Source organism: Atractosteus spatula, chromosome 9 (genome assembly GCF_055471065.1).
Source record: "Atractosteus spatula isolate fAtrSpa1 chromosome 9, fAtrSpa1.hap1, whole genome shotgun sequence".
Classification (NCBI taxonomy): Eukaryota; Metazoa; Chordata; class Actinopteri; order Semionotiformes; family Lepisosteidae; genus Atractosteus; species Atractosteus spatula.
Window position 1 is genome coordinate 7882777 of NC_142714.1, and position 14399 is coordinate 7897175.

The 14399-nt window shown below is 40.4% G+C and overlaps 1 protein-coding gene across 1 annotated transcript in view; it reads right to left on the minus strand.

Annotated features, from left to right (window-relative positions):
• The window catches only part of kcnh5b (potassium voltage-gated channel, subfamily H (eag-related), member 5b), a 96444-nt gene that overhangs the window by 44898 nt on the left and 37147 nt on the right, over positions 1-14399 (minus strand). The gene's annotated exons all lie outside the window — the stretch shown is intronic.

Sequence of the window (14399 nt, forward strand, 5' to 3'; positions counted from 1 at the left end):
ATGAGCTTATCAAACACAAGTGAGCGACGATACTAGTCTGACCAAAGACTGATCTGATCCAGAAAGTCAGTTTGAGCTGTCCTGCTTATGCCTAAGAGCAGATATCAGCCCTCTATAAGCAAGTCTCACCCTTCTCCTAACAATCAGACACAAGGTGAACTTGTACATCTATTACAAAATTTCCCCCCCTTGCAAAGCTAAACAAAATGGTGTAGCATGACTTTGACAAATAAAAAAAACTTCATAATAGTTTGTTTTCTTCTGCAATATAGATTTTTTTTCTGAACTGTGGCAAGAAAGGTTTCCAAATGTTTGTGCACTGCTATATTTCAAAAGGGTGAAAATAATACCATATAACATTAAATGATTAGAACAATCTGATGATGTACATCATCACAGGAAACATGATTAGAGACCCCAGGACATGCTTACTAAGCTTCTTTTTCCAGTCTTAAGATTGCACCTCTTATTCAAAATGTCTGCCATCAGGAATGACATTGAAAAAATGTTCAGATAGAAGAGCCTTTTATGCCTTTTTACAAAAGCAACTATGTATTAAATCTCTCCCTTTGACAGCCCCTGACTTTTTTCACCATACTTACTCACAAGAGTGAAGACATATCGCATACCAAGGCTCTTTTTTCCCTCCTTTTCTCACATATAATAGATACTGTACAACTGTAGTGATATGCTAATTTGTTAAACAATGTAAAGGCTGCTGTAATTACTGGGGCTTTGGAAGATTAAATCTTAATGCCTCTCACTAAGCCCTGCGCTTAGGTTGCTCTTTGTTGCAAATGCATGAACCTGAATTTCAATCATATATAAATTAATAAGCATCTTTAAAAAAAAAAATGCCCTGCATTGTTAGAGGTAAAAAGACAAGATGTATGACATTCATCAAAAAAGCTTTGAGATTAAAAAATAAAAAATAAAAATGAAAATTGGTTAGGACCATGTGGGATGAAAGTGGATTAGCCACTCGGCTGTTGAAAGGCCTCCTGATTTGAAAGGGTAGACACCAGCGCTCATGAAACCAAGGCAAGCTGTTCTGCTCAGAAAAGAAGCCCAATTAAAACAATGTGCGATGAAGAGCGCCTCCTCCAGCCAGCCTTTATAACGGTGAATGGAAAGTGAATCATGGCTCTCAGGAGTAGTGAGGGGAGCAGCCCACTTACAATTCGCATCTGCAAAATAACTGTTTATTCTGTTTTGACACAGTGAAAACCTGAGAGAATGGGCAGACAAGCCCAGACTTTCTCCAGGGAGAGGCAGAACAAAAACGGCAAGGGAAGAGCATATTCCAGGCTGTTGAGAGAAACTCACAAACTCTTTTGCGTGCAGTTAGGACCGACTTCAGGAAAGTGACAGAAATAGCCGCCCGTGGTTTTTTTTAATATGCACGGCTCTCGGGATCCATTCCTTAGCTCTGCTGTCCCTCCCTCTGTGGAAAGAAAAAGGGCGTTTGTTCGTTTTTTGTTTTTGCCTGCTTTTCCCCACTTCTTCGTTAATGAGGCCTGATAAAGCGCTGCAGCTCACACGGCTCCCTGGAAGTAGCTCATGTTCCTCTTATGGAGAGAGGCGATTGAAAACCACTGTAAGACAAAGAGCTATTCTCTGGAGTGGAGTCTCTTCAGATGTTCTGAGAAACTGCAGTTATGAAGCGGTATTGATCAGACCATGTCAGTTGGTTAGATCATGTCTTATCAGACAGTTCTCTCTTTAGTTTGGCGAGTCAGTATCTGGCCTAGCAAATACCAATTGTGACTCTATATTAGGTATAATGTTACTTTTCAGATCATCTTTACACATGTTATGAATTTCCACTGCTTTGCCTACAAAATATAATTGCAGAGTTCTGTAGGATATGGTGACATTATTACTTATTCAGCATTCTTAAGAACTATCAGTGACATCAAACATCAAACTAAAATGCCGCAAAACCACTGGAGACCAAAAGCCAACGTAAAACCAGTAACTCTGAAAAGACAGAAGTTTTGATAGCAGGTTCTTAGCAACAGCCTGACTTGTCAGGGATAGAATTGTGAGATCTTTCATCTTGGAAATCTTAGAAATATTGCAAACATCAGCTCATACTGACCACTTTCTGATGCAGCAAGAAAATTCTGTCTCATTCAGGGGAGCTATGTCAATGGTACAGCTGTTGTGGACTGTCATGTCATGCCACTGTCAGAGTTCTTACCAAATCAAAAAGCACATGATGTCACGCATTCCACATGCTCTCACAAACGCTGTCACATAATCATAATAATAATAATAATAATAGTCCTTACACTTGTATAGCGCTTTTCCGGACAGTCCACTCAAAGCGCTTTACAGGTAATGGGGACTCCCCTCCACCACCACCAATGTGCAGCCCCACCTGGATATACCCACGCACACCCACTAATCTTCCTATCCCCTCTCACTCCCGTCACTACTTTAACCCTCCTCGGGTTCTCCCTGGAGCTCCGGAGTGCACGTACCCGCTTTCTAAAGCTTGTTCTCTTCCTTATTTCCTGTCTCTCGCTACAGTACATTCAGACCACGTTTGTGCCTTTGCGCTTTTGGATTGGTTGCCTCGCTGTATTGCGTCTACCCGATCTTGAATATCGCCTGCCTTTTGGATTTCGGATATAAGGACTTGTTTCTTTTTTGGTAACCTTTTCTTTTTGGACTTCTTACTGCTACTCGGGGAATAAGTAGCAGAAGCAGTAGCAATAAATAAGCCTACTTGAGCCCTGCACAGGGTCCTTATTTTCAGCATTCATAATTGCTAACACAGGACCTATTACTCATATCCTGGCCACTATGCATTGGCTTCCAGTTAAATATATAATTCATTTTAAAATGATTTTAGTTGCACACAGATCTGTAATTCATCTGACCCTAGATTACCTTGAAAGATCATTGTCCTGTCAGCCCTGTCATGCACAGAGATAGCAGTGATGCTCTCTGCACACCAACATTCAGTTTAAAAGGCAAAGAGAGGAGCTGCCCTCTGTGTTAGGGATCCACTGCTCTATAACTCACTACCATGTTACATACAAAGTCCACTTTTTTTGTAGTATATGTTAAAATATGAAAACTCGGTTTTGCATTTTAGCTTTTGATATTGATTCATTATTGTGACTTTTTAATGCTGTTTTGATTACATCTAAACATAAACGCATCCAAACATAAAACAACCTGTAAGCAAAACTGATGCACGTGACTTCTTACCGTGTGGCCTAATTGCTTTACAGCTCCTGAAAATGAATAAACTGCTGCCACATTTAGACACCGACCTCCCGAAGCCAGAGCAGTTTACGCTGGCACTAGAAATGACCTGAATGAGTCGGGAAACATCTGAGAACTGATGTGTTGTTGAGAACGCGGTGTTCAGTTTCGACAAGCTGCTCTTCAGATAAAAATGGAGCACTTCTACGAATGAATCAGCCACACAATGAATGCCTGTCTCGCCAGCACCTCACAATAATGAGGCCACAAAGCGCAGACACTTAGCTCTGAGAGGTACAGAACATTGTCAGGACACCACTTTTTCCCCAAACATTGAATCTGCTGGGTAACATATAGACATGTCAACCATTTTTAATAAGAGCGACATTTTAGCATCCTGGGCCTTTCCAGATGTGGTCTGAGCATATCGCTTTGGTGTGTCTGGACTGCTGGCCCTCTTCACAACTATAAATGACAGGGCTTTGCCTTGGAAATGAGACAATAGTTTAAGCTTAGCACTGCCTTTATCCTATTCAGGTTGGACTACTAAACCCAACTCCATCCGAAACCAAACAAGCATAATATACTAAAATCAGTCAGACTTCAGCAAGAAGGCTTTGATTGATGGCCACCTCAATCCTTTGGCCATCATTGAGAGGAAAGAGTAACCACAGCAACAACCTTGTATACATGAGAAAAAGCTAACACATTCCAGAGCTTCTCTGTTGTCTACCTAAACCCTGCTGCAAGTATTCTTTATTCACATTTGCAGTTTTTAAATTCAGTGTCTCATCACCTGATGTCGAATGGGTAAGGTAATAACGCTGTAGAGTATGAAGGAAATCTTTGGGCAGGCAGACAGAATCTTCGCAGCACTAAGAGGAAATCAAATGTGAATCTATGTGTGTTGATGAATGTGTATGAAAGAATATGTCACTCTGTATGTTCACATACAGTATGTTTGTCTGTGTGTGAATGTCTGTCTGTACAGTATGTGCATAGACTCTATCCTGATTTATTCACTGGGTGATGTTTCTGTCATCTTTACAGCTTTAAGAGTGATTGTCAGTAAACACAGCGGAGAGGATGAAACAGTTCTTCATGCGAACCAGCTCTCACAGGAGAGGCTTTCATGGAAATGCTGGCAGGAGTTGTGAAAACCGATGCTTCAACCACGCGTTTTACGGTTGGCATTTTATGAATGAGCTCCTTAATATCACGTTTAGGGCCCACTGGGATCTAGCCGTTTACATGTTTGTAATTGGTTTAATCATTTTGGATCGATTATTCTGCTGAATTTAAGAATCATCAGCATCAAAGAGTTCTCTGCAGCACAGCCTGTCTGTTTATCGATACTGCTTGAGTTCTGCCAATGGACGTTAAAAGGTCTGGTCATTCCAGGAAATATGGGAATGGCTTGCTCATTAAATTCCTATTCACTTGCAACAATCGTAGAGCAAAACTGAAATCAAATTCTGTTTGGCAAACATTTCCATTGTTTTTGAATTGTTCCCCCTCATTAATATGCATCCTTGACTTACAGTAAGTCCAGTGTTCCTCTCTCCTGAGCCACTGGAGGAACATACTCCACTCTTTTTCTGTGTGACAGAAGTTATTAGCAGCTTCCCTGGATTATGCCTGTGAAAAGCCCCCTTTGGTCTTTTAAAAAGTACATTAGTTTTGATTTTTCCTTCTTTTCTCCTGGTAATCTGGTATTCATTAATATTTGATGACAGACCTTTTAATTTTGTCGAACAGGGAATGAGTCAGAAATACAAAGAACGAAAAGACTAACCTTTTCAGAGAAAAATACAGATAATTGGTTTTCAATGCCTCAAGTTCCACATTGATTAGATACCAGCATATGCATGTCTCAAGAACACTACTGTTCCTAAACCTTGGTTAATATGTCATATATACCGTATATAGTGCTATACTATAGACAGTACACAGTAGTTTGAAAACAGTTGTGGAGCCGAAATCTCTGGCAAATACTTTCTGTACCACTAGTTCATTTTTTATTGCTCTTCAAATACTGATGGCAATTTCATAGTTTGATTATTCAAATTCTTCAAATCAAGCACTTTCTATGATATCTTTTATCACAGCAGATGAGCTCAGCCCACTCACAGTGAGAGAGCACTCTGTGCTTATGTAGCTAAGTGGCCCATAAATCAAAAATAAGGGCTTCTGACAGAGTGAGAGAAATGCGTGGGAAAAGGACACAGTGCCCTTTAAGGCGAACACAGTCTCGGGGACGAATGTCTTTTATTATCTGTTGATACAGGCTGCATCACACTTACCCACTCAAATACATATAATGGCAGAATTCGGGCTAAAATTACAATCAGGCGTGCATCCTCACGTAGTCTCTGTGTGTAGCCCATGACCATTTTAGGCTACAATTCTCACGAAAGATATGCATTACACAGAAAAAATATACTGTATAGTCGGGGTATTGAAAGAAGCCCCTGATTTCATAAAATTAAAAAATCCATTTTCATTTGCCCCCAGAATGCCTAAATCAGCATCCCGAAAGCCTGTGCTGATTCCAACACTTACGAACTTACCGTGTTATTTCGTCATTTTAAAATAAACAGGTGGTCACCCTGTGTGCAGGTACAGTACTTGTCTTAAGAATACCAGGCATGAACATTTCAGGGATCGTCAGTGGACTCTGCAGGGCTCTTGCTGCTTGACGTTTATAAACTGAAGTCGCTGCTGTTGACACATGTTTTAATGTGGAGTTTCAGCCCTTCCCCATCACATTAAAGCTAATTATTGGTTGACCGCTTCTTTTTGTCTAATGGACTCATCGCATTCAGCAATTCAGCAAATTCTATCCTGACGAACCCATGAAAAATAGCACAGATCCAGTCTTTGCAATGATTCTCCCTCTTGCTTCTCTACGGGTCATTAAATAATGAAATGCTGTTTTTGTCCCAGGTGAAATCAATACACACTTAATCTCCTAACAGCCCTGGCACTAATCTCCACTTGGTAAAGAACATTGATAGAAAGAGATGCAGTGGACAAAGAAAACTTTTAAGAAAGTAACACTTCATATACAGTTATTTAAAGGAAAATTACTTCTTAAACATCACAGCTGAGGAGCCTTTTTTTCAGACCTGTAAAGGCAAACCTCTTTCTATGAAGTGAATGAAGTGAACAAAGCTTTTTTAAACAGTTTTTCCTATATTTTCCACTGAAGTGTATTGTTCCATTTTGTGTGTTGTCTGAAATGAATATCTGTCTATCAACCCACCCATCCATTTTCTGACCACGTCCTCCAACTCAGGGTCGAGAGGGAGCTGGAGCCTATCCCAGCAAGCAATGGGTGCAAGGCTGGACACACCCTGGATGGGACGCCAGTCAATCACAGGGCAGACACACAGACACAAATACACGGTCACAGCAGGACCAAATGTCCTAGAAGATAATTAACCCTCCAGTATGTTTTTGGATTATGGGAGGAAACCAGAGCACCCAGAGGAAACCCATGCCAATGCAGGGAGACCATACAAACTCCACACAGACAGCACCCCTGGTCTTGAATTGAACCCATGTCCCCAGCATTGCAAGGCAGCTCTGCTAATCACTGCACCCATTTGCTACCTATGATTATCAATCCTACTGTAAATTCTAAAATAACTATTCTACATTACTCACTTCTTCCTTTGAAGCTGAAAGGGTTTGATCCAGGTTTGTGCAGGCCACGTGCCATGTGTGTTTCACTCTTAATGGGGTTACATTTGTCTGTAGACGGTGTGGAAATTTAAGATAATGTTTTTGTATGTCCTCTTAACCCTGCGTGGGCAAACACCCACATAGAACACAACTATAAAGAAAAAAAGAGTCAATTTGATTTTTCAGAGGAGTAAAAACAGTCCCTCTTGCCTTCTGCGCTACTAAGTGAACGAGTTCATTCATTTCCTTGTTTCTATAAAGGTTATGAGGCCTTAAAAGAGCTATACTTTTCAGAGATGAGAGTTCACCTGCCCATCAGTACACTCATTGAGGGCACTGTCTTTATTCTCTGATATGGATACAGAAGTACCACCAGCTGTGGGTGAAACTCTGCTCCCCTTGTTGTGTAAAAAGAGAAAAATATATATTTTCTAAATGCACCACGGACACTACTGCACCATTCTGAACCTTTCCTTTTACAGTTCAGCATTTCTACCTCCACACATCCATTTTCTAATTTCTTCATCCAATTCAGGGTCGCAGGGAGCTATCTTGGCAAGCATCGGGCGCAAGGCGGGGTACACCCTGGACGGGATGCCAGTCCATCGCAGGGCAGACAAACACACTCACACCGGTGCCAGTTTTCACAAAAGCCAATTAACCTACTGTACCAGTATGTCTTTGGATTGTGGGAGGAAACCCACATGAACATGGGGAGAACATACAAACTCCACACAGACAGCATCCCATGTCTGAAATTGACCCAAGGGCCCCAGAACCCTTGTAATTACTGCGCCACCATGCTGCCTGCATTTCTATGTATTATTATTAAATAACCTTGTGATTAAAAACATTTCTCCTCCCAGTATTAAAATGTGTAAAGTTTCAGTGTCAGAACACCCTGACAAAACACCATTCTTAATTGACAGCGTGAGTAACAGCACAAGGAGATCTGCGACTCCGCATTAAATCTGTGTGTATAGAGTTTAGAATTATGATGCTATGTTGACGTGCACGTGAAATGTCAATAGAATACTTCCCCACATGTTTATTGCCCACAAACACTTTTTATTTCTGCATAGAAGGGATCCAAAAAATAAATAGATAAAAAACAGAGCCTCAGGAAGACTGCACTGCGCCCTTCTTCCTGCATCAGCTAGAAACAAATGCCAGCATCTACTTTATTTAATGCATTGATGTTTTTGGACTGTCAGTGCAGACTTAAGCAGTGCTCCATTTGCCACTGTCACTGAGCAGCGCAGCCAAGAATAGTAATAGGAATGAAAAGAGCCACACACAGCAATTCATAACATTTAGATAAGCTAATAGTGTGGGAATTATTTGAATCCCTGAAAAACAGATCGGGTCTATCAAATGCATTGACTATAAATACCTTTGTTTGTGGCTAGTGCCCCAGAGGACAGACAAGTTTGCTTCTCTGTGTCTCTTTCACGAAGAATCACTAAACTGCAACTAAAGTGCGTTGCTTATATCACGCAAGCAAGAATTAAGCATTTGATGAAATGCATTTGTTTTGATGTAAGTGAAACCGAAAGCCCTAGTTCATCAACAAATGGCAAGATCATAGTCAGCAAGCCCAAGCCACTATGAATGTCCTTAACCATAATTACTAGATGTTGTTTTTGTTTTGAGAGGTGGAAAATAATAGTTGCTAAAAAGCATGGGAGGTCTAGCACAGATCCTTCCCCAGAGTTGCCTGGGTAAACAGGGCATGTGTGTATCTGCAGGGCACCATCTTAGATGAGGAAGAAGATTACGCCAGCCTACAACAGTGACAATAGGTGTTGAAGCTGTGGAGCAAAGAAAAAAAATACTTCTTGGAAAGTCGCATGACAAATGTATTGATTGTAAGTACATTTTTATTTTTCAGTTTATGTTATTGATCATGATTTCATTTTCATCATCCAATAAATCAATTAGGGCAATCCAGGGGCTCTCCTCTAATCAATTACGTAGTTAATTTTATATCATATAATTCACGTTCACAGTCTGGTCCTACGGCTCTACTGGTGTTTTTCTGGACTTGAAAAACACCACAGATCATAGAGAAGAGAAATGGAATTTTTCTGAATTTCAAAGCAGTGAAATAAACTGAAAACAGGTGTAAAGTTTTAGTGCCAAAACTAGATTGCTCTTTTGAGGCTTCTGTAACCAAATGGACCCTCACTGGCTTGTCAAAATCACTAATCACTGCACCACTGGACTACAGGGTAATGTACTTTTCCTGTAAACAGCTCAAGTGCCAGTTGACTACAAATGCAAATTAGCAATTAAATGGAAGATCTGAAAGACTGAGAAATAAGAGCAAGTGAGAAACCTTTTAACAGGCAGATCCCCAGATCTCACAGTGAGCCAGAGTGTTAATTACAGAACAATTTCACCAATCAGGAGGTGGTGCAGCGCATTGGAACCAAACACAGAGAACAGCCCAGTGCGACAATCAGAGCTGTGAGACCCACAGTGACTCAGCGTGTGACAAGTCAGGATTAATAAAAAAAAAAAAAAGAAAATCAGTTTGCTTTAGAAGAATGGTCGAGAGAATGACTTAAAATAAACTGCTTTAAAAACTCACTTTTTCCACTGCTTCCCAGTGAAATCAGTCCTGTCTCAGTAGGTCTACTTGTAAATCTGTTTTGCAGGTACTTGAAGAGCAGGAACAGCATCTTAGAACAGGGTAATACAGCCCTGAACCTGTTCAGTAGCTCAACAGAGAGTCAAAACCACAGGTATGACAGGTGTTACTGCACAGCCTTTTTCCCCAATAAAAGGTCTGCTTTATTCTGTTTTCAACATCTCATGCTGTAATTTTAATAATGCCACTCTTCTTTTCCGGACTTATCTAGAAGAGTAAAAAAATTAGTAAAAACTACCTAAATAGTTTTTACTATTGTATTATTACTGCCCCCACAGCACCACCACCCAGCTGAAAACAAAACCAGACATGCTTTATCCTAATGCGGAATATAAAATCGAGTCAGAAGGCTGTCTATGGAAAAAAACATCTGATGTAAGATGTGACAGAGCATATGACTATTTTTAAGAAGACTATAGGAAAGGTTACAAATGAAAGGAAGGTATCTCAGCCCATCTGACCAGTTTAGGAGTTAGTAGTTAGTTGATCTCAGGATGTCACCCAGCTGTATCTTGAAAAAAAGCAGGGTATCAGTTTCAACAACATGGCTGGGTAGTATCTCCTGGTCTCACTTTTAAATACACTTGCACTTAGATCCCACTCTGGTTCTTGCTGCCAGCTACCAAGATTTTCCAAGCAAATTAATGTTCGCGAAGTGGCTCGTCTTGGTGTAAAAAATAAAATATGCTAGGAGGTAAATAAAGAGTTCTGTTTACAGGTGCAAACAGCATGTTGAGTAGTGCAGAGTGCTAAAGGATTATGTAATTTCTTCTGATGAGCAATCATCACTACTTAGCCTGCACACAGGGTGGTTTGTTCCAGACAGCACAGTGCCACAGCTGGCTAAACCAACTCATTACATCACATTTCCATCTAGCCTCTGGACACTGACTGAGCTCTGTGCAGTAAACTAATACTATTACTGTACTAATACTTCAGGTGAGTAGCTGCATCAGCATGCGTAGTCTGCAAAGGAACAATAGGTTTATTCCATGCTGAAAAGGGAAGAGAGAAAACAATGTTTTGGCTGTGAAGCCTTCTCTCACACCTGAATAAGACTTAAACTTTTCTCTCTTCTCTTTTCAGCATGGAATAAACCTATTTCTAATACTAATACTAATACTAGTGCAATAAACAGTTTTAAAAATGTAACACCATGAATCAATGTACTGTAGGTTCCTCTGCTTTGCTTTCAACATACTATACCTGCAAATTATTCTTGTGCCATTTTGGGTACCTGGCATGAAATATGATCCTGAAATTTGCCAAGACAAGAACTGTCGATGCATTATAAAACTAAACCTAAGCCTTGTGCAGACAACTTAATTCTAAATATTTGTCATCAGTACCAAAAATAAATAAACTAACTGTAAAAGCTCACAGGAAGACTAAGATCCTCTAAGCACAGAACAGAACATGTTTTCTCAAGGGGTTCTGCTTTGAACAGTTTCTCTCAGATTGTGAGTCATGTGACACGGCTCAGAAATATTAGTCTGGATATCAAAGCATGTGAGTGAGCAGGAACGTCTCAACACGCAAAACAAGCTGTGTGCTTTGAGACCAGATGCTAAAACAAGATGTTCATCTCTCTGATGTAGGAAAACTGAAAATATCATGGGTATCGAGCAGCTCTTGGAGAAAGAGAGGAACACGTCATGTTGCATGGGAACAATAGTGTTAAACATCTATGGACAGAGATTATGAATCAGCACAATCTGTGGGTCAGCTCAAAAAGTCATCGGGCTCCTCAAGACACAGGCAAGAGTTGCAGTCCGAAACTTATTTTTTGTCCTTGTTTTTTCCTATCCAAGGCACGAGGCAACACAACAAGGGTCTCCTGGAGCATAAACAGCTAGAAACCCATTAATCCTTGCCTACAGAAAACTAACAGAAGAAGAAAAATATATTCACAGCACATGTTTCATTCAATTGCTACTGTGTGTGTGCATTACAGTCTTCAATGCTTCTGATCTAAGGCCCAATTGGAGCCATCACTCAGCACAGCTCAGTCAGAAACCCATTCCCAGTGTAGCATGAGGGTGCGAGCACGTTCTTGACTACAGCTTCACCTGGCCTGGAAATCCAAGGTTGAAAACAATGTGATTTAGGGTTAAAATTAGGAAACCTGACACCTAGGAGAGGAGCTGTTCATGACCTGTTTCTAACTATGATACTTACTGTAGCTTCCTCACATAATGCCAGTGCGGATAGCAATTTACAATTAAAAAAAACTCATCATCTACTTATTAAGACAGAAGAAAAATGAAGTAGCTAATGTTCCACATGTTCCAAGTAATGCTATCGTGTCCCTTAAGAGTGCAGTTATTTGGCAAATGTGTGTTTGGGGGAATGCCATAGAGAAACAGTAAAGGCAAAAAACGACTTATGAGATTAGACATCTAACTTTTAGAGAATCCTTCGTAGGCACTGTGTTCAGAGTCTGCCAGTTGTCTCTGCTCTTTCACCCACAGAGCCTTATTGAACACCAGGACTGGTACTGCACTGCTTTCAGTTGCTATGGAAAATGCCACCTGATCCTACCACTTTAGGGCCATCATTGTAAGCAAGCATTTTTATTTAGATTAAATATTAATCCTTCCAAGTAAGCAGAAGTGTTTCACTGGGCAGCTGCCAAAATCACTTTGCCACTCGCAGCGACTGAGAACTGCACCATTTCAGGGACATGCAGGTGTTATGTAAAAGAATTTAAGAAAAAAGTAATCTGCATCTACATTATTAATTAGGCACAGCAGCTCTGTGCTTGCCTGTCTCAGAGAGGATTTCAAACACAATCTCAGCACTCTGCCCCATAATTACAAAGTAGTGAACTTCTGCTGTTTTTAAGTTCAGGTATTTCATTATTTCTGTTTTTATTATTTTACGAAGGACATCAAAATAGCAAAATGCTTCTGTGGTTTGACATTGCAGCATCAGCTGTAGAAAGCACTGCCCACAGAGCAGCCGTCTGTGAACAAAATTACAGAACCTTCTTGTTATTAGAAACGGATTTCACAGCTTTGAAATAACACCATACTGCTGTTTGCCGAAATAAATGAAAATACTGCGGTACGCATTTTGCCCTGTCAGTATTTTCTTTTGGGAAAATGTTTTGATGAAATACAGACCAGAAAAAGGCACATAATTACAATCTGCCAAGGTGGAAATAAATCTAAAGCATGAATTTTTGAAAACTCAATGATTAGTTTGAGATTATTATTTGACTTTGTAAAGCAGCCATTCTATCAAGATGGAATGTCTTCGGGGACAGAACAAACCCAAAGTTCACAAGAGACATCTTTCCTTTTTTCAAATTGTTTTACACTGACTAAATTGTTCAATTGCTTAAAAATAGCACAAAATGACATCTCACTAGCAGCTATTCTGTGAACCGTGAGCTTTAACGATGTTACTACACCCTTGTCTTTGTATACAGATACAGGGCTTTAGAACTGAGCCCAAAGACCTAGATTCCTCCATGGGGTCAGAAATCCTTTCCAGAAATTCAAACACTGAATTCTGCAAGGGTAAATCAGAAAGCAGTCTGAAAAATGTAAAGGATGCCTAATGCTTAAATAAAGAGTTGGGATGCATTTCAATATCCACACTGAAAGGCTTTACAAACGCAACAAATAGAACCAATAGCCTGTGCTGCAGTGTGTTCTCAGTGTGTTCATTTAAAGGACGGATTGGTTCAAAGGTCCGTGTATTGAGCTCGGAGTCATGCTCTGTGGTCCCTGCTATCTGACTGCTGGCAGACCTGTGCTTTGCTCAGGTGTTGCGAGCTCGTTCCCTGACTGATTCTTCTGTGCCCTGCTCTGGCAGTAAGACCAGCCTGCACATGTCATGTGAGTTTCTGTACAGATGGGGGCAACATGATACAGAATAAATAAAGAAGCTGTCAGCTGCAATGTGCGCTGCAGGTGACACGGGAGCAAAACTCAGCACTGTTACTGCAGTTAGTGTGGCTTTCAGAGTGACAGCATTATGAGATCTCAGTTTTAATAATGTCTCCATGGACCTGCAGCAGCACAGATTGGTCTTAACTAGGCCCGACCAGGGGACCTTTTAATTGGCTGTTTTTCTGCATGTGGGGAACAGGGCCAATAAAATGAACCTTCACCGACTGATCCTGTGCAATAGACTGCAGGTTTCGGGCCAGTATAATCAGTCCTTGAGTCACTATAACCTTTTCTAAATTAGGGCATGACTGTGTCTCAAATAACGATCCAACTCATCCATGTCACTAAGTCATGATTCTTTACCGTGACGACCTTTTAAAAGCAATATTGTTGTTAACCAACATTTTTTGTCCACAAAAATACAAATCTGATACAGAAAAGGCTTATCAAAAATTGATTGTCATTCACCACCTTGATGACAACCTCTGCCCTGCACATTTTAACAAGATGAAAACAAGAAGGCTGCTTAGTAAAGACAAGTATCTGTTATTGATCAATTAATACCTTTATTATCTCTGACAACAGAATGGAGAAACACTCACTTGCTAGTAGAATTTGTTGTCAATGAGTCTGACTTGTCAATAAATGTGCATTGTAAAATGTTAAAGGTACATAAAGTCTTTAATTTGTTTTGCTATTTTTTTTACAAGTGCCGATTATAAGGAAGGGACATTAGCAATGGTTATCAGACAGCAGAAGCCCGAGTAGTTCTTGTCCTTCCTGCGGCAGGACATCTCTGTTCCAGACATGACGAAAGACTCCTGGCCAGCGTCTCCTGCTTGTGACTCTCGGTAGTGTCTAAAATCTACTGTGAAAACTGTTTAATCAAAACTCAGACTTGTAGATACTGGACTCAAAATCAAAGACTCATGGATCAGATC